The sequence below is a fragment of the Equus quagga genome, chromosome 3 (assembly GCF_021613505.1).
Source record: "Equus quagga isolate Etosha38 chromosome 3, UCLA_HA_Equagga_1.0, whole genome shotgun sequence".
Taxonomy (NCBI): Eukaryota; Metazoa; Chordata; class Mammalia; order Perissodactyla; family Equidae; genus Equus; species Equus quagga.
In genome coordinates, this window is record NC_060269.1 from 40,953,780 (window position 1) to 40,964,668 (window position 10,889).

Genomic DNA, 10,889 nt, shown 5'->3' on the forward strand with positions numbered 1-10,889 from the left:
CCACATTTCCTTCGGGAGTCATGTCTTCTCCATCCCATTACACTTGTGAGCCAACTGGGAAGCATCTGAGGGCACATGTGCAGTCCTCTCTCTGTCGCACCTGTATTCTGTGTTGCTGCCTCTTGCTCTTATCTCCTGATGGAGCGACATCTGATACGAATACAGTTTGTGCATAAAGGTGGCCAAAACATGGGCACTGTATATCTAAGACCTTTGATTCTTTTTGAATCTGATGTTTTTTTCTCTTCTGCATCCCTCCTACATGGCAGGAGCAGAGAAATTGTCATAAGACTATGACAAAGGACATTTAAAGATGTTTGAATAAGAAATAAATGGAATAAGCACATTTTCCTTTTACTCAGTGGCCCCCAATCCCTAAATCCATGCAGAGGCTTCTGCCACCAAGTGCTTATCTATAGGCTTGCAGGACACACATGCCAGAGTCAGCCTCCCTGCCTGGTATAGCCCCTTCCCTTCCATCCAGGAGACTTCCAGGACAAGGGCATGCAAAGCGGGGGCTGACTCCAATGGCATTTTTTTGTGGCTATAGCTAATGCAAAATGTAATTATTTTGTTAAAAGTGCTCATAAACCTCTTATTTTGCTACATAGTAAGGAAGTGCTCAAAGATTAATGGAGATATATCAAAAGAACAGAGGAGCCAGCCTGAAAGGGCTCCTTCTGGTCTATCTGGGTCAATTTAAATGTAATAATAAATAATGACAGTAATGGATTAGAATGGAATAAAATAGAAATCTACAAGTCCATACTGACACAAGTAAAAAAATAAATGGGGGAAATTCATGCTAAGAATTATAGAATCAAAAATAATCAGAATTAATAAAATAGAATGCCATGTAATAAATACAGAAGGAATGATGGACTTAGAAAATCAACAATTGATGCTAAAACTAGTGAGTGAAAGTTTAATGAAAAACAGGATATTTTCACGATCTCAAAGTGTCTCCCCAATTACTTATCAATAACATAGAGAAAAATAGTTATTTTACAGTGGAGAAATCTGGTGGACACCACCTTACCCAAGTGATGGAAGTCAATATCATCAATAATGAGACAAGCTAATAGCACGCGCCTCCTAATATGGTGTGCTGGAGGGGCACAGCATCACTCTGTGACATTTCTGTCCAAAATGCATCATCTCAATCTAATCAAGAGGAAACATCAGTCAAACCCACATTGAGGAACACTGTGTAAAATAACTGGCCTGTAATCTTTGAAAGCCAACAGGTCAACAAAAACCAGGGCTGGGGAAGTGTTCCTGATGGAGGGAGACTAAGGAGACATGACCACCAAATGTGATGTGTGTTCCCGGAGTCAATTGTGGAGTGAAAAACTTTAGGTGTAAAGTACAGTTTGGGGACCTTTGACAAACTCTGAAAATGGACAGTGGATTAGATAATAGAATTGCATCAAAATTAAATATCCTTATTTTGAAAATTGTACTGTGGTTTTGTAAAAGAATGTCCTTGTTCCTAAGAAATATATACTGAAGCATTAGGGCATAAAGGCATATGATATCACCATACTCTCAAATGGTTCAAAAAATAATATGCATATATATACACACACGAGTGCACATATATGTATATATAGATATGCATATACATATACACACATATAGACATACATATCTATATTTATCTATTTACCTATCTATCTAGAGAAAGAGAGAAAATGACAAAGCAAATGGAATAAAATAAACAATTGATGACTTAGAGTAAAGCATATATGGGATGTACCTTGTACTATTTTATAACTAAGTTTTAAATCATTTTAAAATAAAATGTTACAAAAAATATTCATAAGAATAAACTTAATTAAACTTGCTGTCAACAACCTACTTGGAAACTCACTACTATTCCAAGCTTGCTTTCTGTCTGACCCTACTGGCTGCTCTCTTACCTCTCTGCTTGGCGATTGTAGTCAGAGCAGAGTCTTTTCTGCTAACTGTGGGTTGTTATAGTGAGACCATACACTCAACAATGTAAGTAAAACAGAAGCAAGTGGCCTTGGCACCTATTGCCTCCTTAGTCCCAGCAGTGAGGAAAGAGAGGGTCCCAGCCCAGGGAGGGAACGGATTCTCACCGTTGCAGGCAGGGCATTGCACACTGATGGCAGAAAGGTGGGGGCACCCTCTGTGGTCTGTGGGCCTCTGAGGAGTGCTGGGTGTAACTTGTCTGATTAGGAGAGGCTCAGTGATCATGGCAGGAGGTTGTAACAGCAACCACAGCAGCTGCACAGACTCCCTAGAAGGATGACCCAAAGGGTTTTTGTTGACAGCACCAGCTGGGTGCTGTCTTGGTAAGGGCGAGCAGGCACTCATCAAGCAAAGTCACACATGGACGCATGACCCACCACCCCTTGCAGATGTTATCTCTAAAAGTAGTCATACTCAAACAGCATTTGTGCCTTAATTCAAACTACTGTTTTCCATTAAATTATATTATCTTACTTAAATTTAGTGTCTATAGGCATCAACTAATTTAGGGGTTAATCTGGTGGTCAAAGAGAATGCACATAGCTGAAATGTAGTATCAGCCTGGCCTCAGGCCTTGGAAGGAAAAAAATTTTCAATCCATTGGTTATTATTGGGCAGACACAAGATTTGCGGTTCATATCATTGTCAACAGGTTAATAGCTAACGTTGGACGTATCATTTTAAGCTAGAGTGACTATCAGCTGTTATCATTTGGTGTGTGTGGGGGGGGACACAGGTTTATACTGAGGGTACAGAAATGAGAGAATTTGAGGTATCAAGAGGTTTTTCAAGTGTTCTGGAAAAATAGCTAGTAAATTTCACCTCCTGGCTATCCTTCACATGTTTTTCTAGAGTTTGCTTCCTTTCACAAAGGATTCAGAGTGATTTGCAATAAGAAAGTCTTAGGTATCTTTTCAGTTAGTGACAATGGTAGTGGTTTCTCTACATTGGGCCTCAGTGTATAGTAGGGACTATGTTATTGTGTTTAATACTCACTGTCACCCTAAGAAACAGGACCATTTTATGAGGAAGATTCAAATCCAGGGCTCTCTGTTTCTCAGTCCATCAGCACTTAACTATGTAAGTGTGCAGAGTGGCCTCCTAGAAACTATTCATAAGGAAGCTCATTCGTGGGTACCGGAGATTTCTCCTGCACCTTAGAGTAAGAATTCTGCTTATGTGTGGGAGCAATACTGATGGAAAGTCATTCTCTGCAGGTTTTCTGCTGCAGAGTTAGTCCTCATTTAACTGTTATATCATGGATGGAGATGTGTTTTATTTTGGCAAGAGCAATGAATTTAAACACACAAATAAGCATTTCCTTTCTTTTCCCTTGATATGCAATCTACTGCAAAGTCCTCAACAAAAACTGCCTTTTCCAGAAACATGTTTTTTAATAAAAGCGCAATCTTCAAATCTTGATGGACAAACACTGTAGAAGTTTAAAATAGAAAAATCAGATATTAATTAACTGAAATGGAAAGAAAAATGAAAATCAGTTTGTATTAGTTTCCTACCACAACCTGAGTGGCTTATAACAACAGAAATTTATTCTCTCGCAGTTCTGGAGGCTAGAAGTCCAAAATCAAGAGGTCAGCAGGCTCATACTGTCTTTGAAGGCTCTCGGATCTTTCCTTGCCTCTTCTAGCTTCTGGTGGTGGCTGGCAATCTTTGGTGTTTCTTGACTTGTACATGTGTCACTCCAATGTCTGTTTCTGTGTGCACAGGGCCTCCTCCCCTGTGTGTCTGTGTATCTGAATCTCTCTCCCCTTATCAGAACACCTGTAATTGCATTAGGACCCACATTATCCAGTATATCCTCATCTTAATGAGATTACATCTGCAAAGACCCTATTTCCAAATGAGGTCACATTCACAGACACCAGGGGTTAGGACTTCAACACTTCTTTTTGGGGGACACAATTCAACATACAACACAACCCAATATTTTAATAGAGAAAAAATATGACCCAAATTATATTAAGAGGAGATAGAATCTAAATCCCTGAGAGGAGTGGCTGTGTCTGCTACACGCTCCATTCATATTTTGGCACCTGTGGTTCACTTCTTTTGCTTGCTCTGAATCCAAATGAGGTAAGGGCAGAGATTCAACTGACCTGAGACTGGAAGCAACAACCAGGTCTGCACTGGCCCAGTTATCACTGTTAGTTGTGTATCTGGTTTTCAGAAATATAGGGCAAACTTTGAGGTAACAACACACGTAGCCTTCAGTCTAGGGACTACACGTAGCAGCACCATGTTCCTGGGGTTAAGTCTGTAAAGAAGAGTCAAGGAGACACACTTACGTAACTGATCTAATCACCTCCTTGATTATTCTGTCAAATTCCAAAATTGAGATGAAAAAGAAAATCCACCTGGGCGCTCAGCTACCTGAGAGGTCTCCCTACTGTGTTTTTACTAATATTATAATTGCTGAGTCATCTTAAATCGACACTGAAATGATGCATCCTTTGGCTCTGCCCATATGGTATAGGGAATTGAACATTTTCAAGCTCATTACCAAACTCACGACTGAATCTTTGAATGCTGATGCAACCTTTTTTGCAATAATTTAATCAAATCTGCTATTCACTTTGGTGCTTGGTATTCCACTACGGGGACGGTCTAAACTCCCCATTCAGTCCTCTCTAGTCACAACATATTAGTCTCTTCTTATAATAAGGAATGTCCCCACAGCAGCTGATTTTCAACAAGTGCATCAGGGAGTGAAGATCCAGTGCCACCCACAAATAAATCTGGGACAAACTGTTTATTGAGAGGAAATATTTCAGACACATGACTGACATAAAGCTAACAAATACAGTGTCAGTATTTTACTGCAGCGTCTTGTTTAATATATTGAAAACATTCAAACTCGAATGTCAAGAGAACAAAGTTTTACTCCGACGCAAGGGCCAAGGCTTATACTTTAATGTAGTTAGTGCTGAATGTTGGTAAATAGCTCTCAATTTTCATCTCTGTTCACCAAAGGAACACTCTCATGCCTCTAATGAATGGCTTGGCCAAGCAGGGAAAACTCCACTACATGCAGCACTAGGCAGCCAATAGTAACTTAATTTATCTTTTGGAAGTCCAACAAATCCCTGCTGTTACTAGAGGAGCTAGCTCTGACAATTTGTAGAGTGTAGGACAAGTCAAAAACATTGGAATTCTGGGCTGGTTTAGATTAGGGGCTTCCTTTCATTGTATTCTGAGATTGCCTGTTGGAGAACACCTAATTTTTCTCTGCCTCTCATGTCAACACAAGCAGAAAACCTGTCTGAGTTTAAGCCAGCCAGTCTCACCTGGAAGAAGAGTTCTCCTGGAATGTTTAATTTTCGGGGCGTGAAAGAGGAAGGGGATTAGCATGTTCTCAAGCAGCCCCTGAGTACAACAAGGGGCCCAGGAGAGTCTCCAGAGGGTGTCCTCAGAAGTCTCAGAGCGAAAGAGTGAGAGAGAGAGAGCTGGAAACCAATGAGGGGGGCAGGAGAATGAGAAAAACCCTACAACACCAGGGAGCCAAGTGGTTGTGGCTTGATGTATCCTACATCTTATTTTCTTTGATTTTTCCAGAAAAAGTTGGCAATGAGAATAGAAGAATTTCAAACAATGTAGCATGGCTTTGCCAAGATATAAATACAGAAGAAACATTCCAAAGGGCCATGTACGGTATCAAATTATCTACAAAGATGAGGAAAGTAATGACTTGCATTCTCCGTCCTCGGCCTGGTGACTCACCAAAGTGGAAAATGAAGCAGTTGGAGATTAAAGTTACCCCCAAAAGAGGGGGAGAGGAATGGCCTTAGGAACAGCCAATCCAATCAGCCAAGTTAAAATGTGGCCAGAATATTTGTGACAGGAGGTGGCAGCTAAATGTTTGTGTTTCCTTCTCTTCTCCGTAATCTTCAATAAGGAAAGGTTCAATTCTGGCTCACCATACTTTGTCTGGGCCACAGGTATTTGAAGAAGCCCCCAGCATGTGCAGGGTATCATGTGAGGACATGCAAATGATAGTTCCTGTTCAGGCACACTTGGCGAGAACACAGGATAGAAATAGGTGTCCCTGACCCACTGTGCTTACAAAGGCCCCTCTCTGTACTCTCTATTTCTTTTGTAACAGTCTTATTGAGATATAATTCAAACATCATACCATCCACCCATTGGTATTTTGTTTTATATGTTTGTTTACTTATTCAAAATCTGTCTCATTTCATGGACAATCGGTTCTGTGGGTAATAGCTGTGCAAATTTTATTCATCAGTGTATGCCCAGCACGTGCTATTGTGCACCATGCAGCCATTCCGTAACTATAGAGTTTTAATAAATGCATAATGAATGAATAAAAAGAAAAAAGTTAGATTGCTAAGGCTCATAAATTGACTTTAATAAGCCACCTATTCTTTTGTTTTTCTTCAAAATCACAAGCAATTTTGAAAACCAGGAAGTACCCCCATTTGGTAGGAGGAAAATAAGGCACACTTACCCTATTCCCTGGAACATTTTTCACTTGCTCATATGCTCCTGTTTGACCCCAAATATGAGCAGAGAGGGACTTTGGTGGGGAAGTATCTCACCCCCTTTGTATGCTTAGGAAAGAGGAAGAGTCTAGATCCGTGTCTTGAACGTACTTGCTTTTGTGTCCTCTTCTTTCTCACTGTCCTCAGCAAGTCATTCCTGAGTGAGGCTTATGTAAGACCTCAAAGGACACAAGATGCCTGCCCATCTTCTAGTTCGTCATCTAAATGGGACAGCAAAATGTATGTACTTGATGTAGAGAGAAAGAAAAGGCGGTGTGAGATTTAATGCCAACTTCTCAGGTTGGCTCTGGGTGTGGGAAGAAGACAAAGAAGGAAGAGATGAGTGTGCACTGCAAGGTCAGGGATGCTGCGCAGAGCAGCTAGGGTTTGAACTGCATCCTGGGACACAGGCGACACAAGGGGAAAGCAAAGCAAAGATAAGAAAGTACTGGCTGCCTTCAGGGGACTCTGCTGGGGGGACTAGTCCTGCTGGAGCAGAGAGGTCAGGCCAGGGTTAGTGGGAGGGGCATTTGGACGGGGCCTCGGAGTCCTGGTTCTGCATATTGGTGCTTTGGTGAGAGGAGTAGCAGAAACCCAGAGGCTTCTTGGCTTTGGCCTCTGTAGGAACACCATGCTTCTCCACCCTTCAGCAATGCTCCCTCCTAGGCTGGTTTGTTATTTTTGTTTTTGTTTTGTTCCTTCTATAGCATGTGAGAGAGGAAGAGCCTTGCCCACAAAGTGGGATATCTGAGGAGTAAGCTTCGTAAATCATCTAAATCAGTCACATTCCAGCAAAGAACAGAGATAGATCCTCCCATAAGGAGGAAACCACCCCAGGAGCTTTCCATCGTGGACTTGGCACAAAACAAGGCCTTTTTCAATTTATCATTTGCATTAAACATCTAATGTCATCCTTGAGTTGTGGGCACCTAGCTCTAAAAAGACTGTTTAAGATTCCTTTTTCTTCTTAATCATAGAGCTTTTTTGCTCTTTTGGCTAAGGCAAATAAATAAATATATATAATAATCACTGTTATTATCAGTAAAGGGTACTAACTAGTTGTTACTATTTTAAAAAGAGAGACAGTCACAAATTTCATGACAGACTCAGCAGACGTTTGGTGGAAAGATTGAAACCTCAAGGGAACATGGACTTCCTGTGTGTTACCTCCCATGGATTCTCACTTTGCCTAACTTGGCAGGGATGGAATGTTCAGACTAAGTATGGATTAAAAATGGAGCTGGTTTTCCTTTCCATAGAAACAAGTTGTCATAATATTGAAATACTTAACTTAGATTTTCAAAATGAGGCTCCCTAGATCCTAATACGAGTTACTTCCTTCAACTAACTTTTTTTCCTTCTCTGTAGAAGTCTTCATCCTCCTCGTTTTCCTCGCTGACTTTTAAAAGTGTTGATAGAAAAATCTAACAGGGAGAGGAAGTTAAGAGAAGTAAATGTTGTGCGGTTGGTAAGTATAGAAGTTTTGTGGATAAAAGCTGGTCATAATGAGCCCTCAGATCCTAGCTCTCGGATGTTATGAGAGTGTGCTCTGAGCTCTCTGAGTGCCATGAAATTAATAAGACTTATGAGGTGCTTATGGGACCCATCAGTGATAGTCTGACCCAGAAGCTAATCTTTAGGGCTTTGAGCTTCCACCAAAGACATATCTTTTTCCTGTTGCTTAAAACAAACTCTTCCTTGGCCAAATCCTCCAAGTTCTACTTTTCTTCTCATTTTTCGTTGTTGTTTCTTTTTTGTTCCTTCTGTTTTTTCCCTCCTTTTATTGTGAAATTTATATTTGGTTCATCTTTGTCTTCTAGTTTTAACCTTTCATTTCTCTTCAACGGGCAATCACCCCTTAGAAAGCCCTCTCAAAGCATGTCAAGTGATCACCACGTCCTCCTTCCTGTGTTCTTCTGTCACTTCTCACTCATCTTCTCATTCCTGTCTCTTCAGCCCTGTTTTGACTTTGCAGGCTCCCACAGTGAAAGGCTCTTTTCTTCTCTCCAAGGTAAGTAGCCACTTCAGAACCATCTTCCCCTCCCAAACTTGATCTCCTTCCTTCTGGAGCCATTCTCTCACCACAAGTTCTGTTGTTGAGAACCTCTTGCTGCCCTTGTCTGCTTACCCTCAACCACCTCCTCCATCAGTGGCAGAAATACGTCCCTTACTCGTTTTCTTGACTGTGCCCTCCTGGGATCCTCACACAAAGCAGACCTCCTTAATGGGGACACAAACCTTTCCAGAGAAACTTCGGTAAATGAGGGTGCGTTTATCAAAGTGCATTCCTTACCGAAAGTTCATCTTCAGAGAGGGTATTGCTATTAATTGCGTTTAGAACCAAACCAAAGGTTCAACAACTGGTAAACTGTGAATTTTACTTAAGTGGTAAAATTATAAAACTAATCTCTACCATGGGAATTTGGAACCCCAAGGGACCTCAGGCCTCATTCATTTAATCCAGGGCTTTGCAAACTTTTTCTTTTTTAGGTCAAAATTGGTTTTTGATCAAAGAAAATCTCACTGAGTAAAGCAGTCTGAACTCAGATTAAAATGGGACTGCTTTGGCTAGCTCTTCCCTGCCTTTCCTACACCTCCCGTCTCCCTCCCTGAGGCCCTGGGGAGTTAGCCCAACCTGGAAACTTAAAGATAAGGAAACTGAATCTCAAGGTCAAGGAGCTAAAGCAGAGGGCCTCGGACTCTACAGTCTTCCCTTCCAAATGAGCAGAAATGTAGACACACGCTGACTCTAACTGGAGGGTTGCAAAGTTTGCTTAGCAATATGGAAAATAAATAAGCTACTGTTTAGTATATCTAAAATGTGACCTATTTATAAGGAATATGCTAGCAATATTAAGCATTTAATTAATAAAAAATGTGTTTGCTTTGTTAGTCTTTAGGAGGAATCCTGGGTTAACTTTTAAGACATACCTATTTAAAAACCATCCAGAAAAATTTGGACTGATGGGTCTTTTTCTCCTCAGTAAATTCTCCCCAACAGGCAAAGGCTTCAGAACAGTTCTGTCTACCCTACTTTTAAGAAAGCACTTATAGCATCTACATACTTGAAGTCTTCATTAAGAAAATTCTTTATGAGTATTTGGAGAGAGGAGCCTCTTGAATCTGCCCCTTCTCCTTCTGCTTTCCCCCCTCCCAAGACTGAGAACAGCTGAGCAGGGGAATCACACAAAGACCTTCCAATCAGAGAATCTGGGGAATGGAGGAGAGGGTGTGGCCACACATCTGCCTTGACTATAACAGGATGGTATCCATCCATTGAGAAAATCTTCTCTTTCACCCCACCTGAGGTAAACATTCATTCAAACAATATTTATTGAACGCCTATTGTACAAGCCCTGTGCCAGGCTAGAAATATAAGGAAGACCACAAAGTAACTTGATCTGCATCATGCTTTGTTATAGAGAATGAGTAAATTTACTGAGAAGTAACACAGCTCACTAAAAATAGGAAGTGGAAGGTAGTGTGTGGCTATGGACTGCATGTTTGTGTGTCCCCCAAATCCACACATTGAAACCCTGACCCCCAGTGGGATGGTATTCGGAGGTGGGGTCTTTGAGAGGTAATTAGATTGTGAGCGTGGAGCCCTTATAAGGATAAATGCCTTTATATGGAGATGAAGGGACGAGAGCTCGCACTCTCTGTCTCTCTGCCATGTGAGGATACAGGGAGAAAATGATGTCTACAAGCTAGAAAGTGGGCCTTCACCAGACGTGGGATCTGCTGGTGCCCTGATCTCAGACTTCTCAGCCTCCATAACTATAACAAATAAATGTCTGTTGTTTAAGCGCTGGTTTATGGTATTCTGTTATAACAGCCCAAACTGACTGAGAAACACCCAAAATACTGAATCATAGGCAAATTGTGGTACTTGTACTTGTCTCTTTATTGCTCTGTCAAGAAGGAAAGAAAATTTTTTCCTTTTGTGGAGATTTATCTGGCCGAGCCGTAGAGAGTAAACTGATGCTCGGAGATGGGAGTGCGGCTTCTCATGAGAATCTTAAAACATCCGAATGAACCAGATCCTGGGCTGTTGATCTGAGCATTTGGTAGTGTGACATGTAAGTTATTTCAGATGTCTCTATACTCCCAACATGCTGGCTTATGACAAGCTATTATCTGACGGCCTTAGATAAGATGCTGTAGCAAAAAAAAAAAAAAAAGAAAGAAAAAAAGAAAAGAAGAAAAAAGCAGTCCTTTTTAATTCCTTTTGTACAAAATTGAATGGGTTTCTGGCTAGAAGTGTCTGTAGGGAGAGAATCAGTCAACATGCTTAGCAACAGCCTGTGTAAAATATGTAGTTGTTTTTACAGAGCTCTTAACTAAGCCTTGGAAACTGGAAAGTCTCCCTCTGGG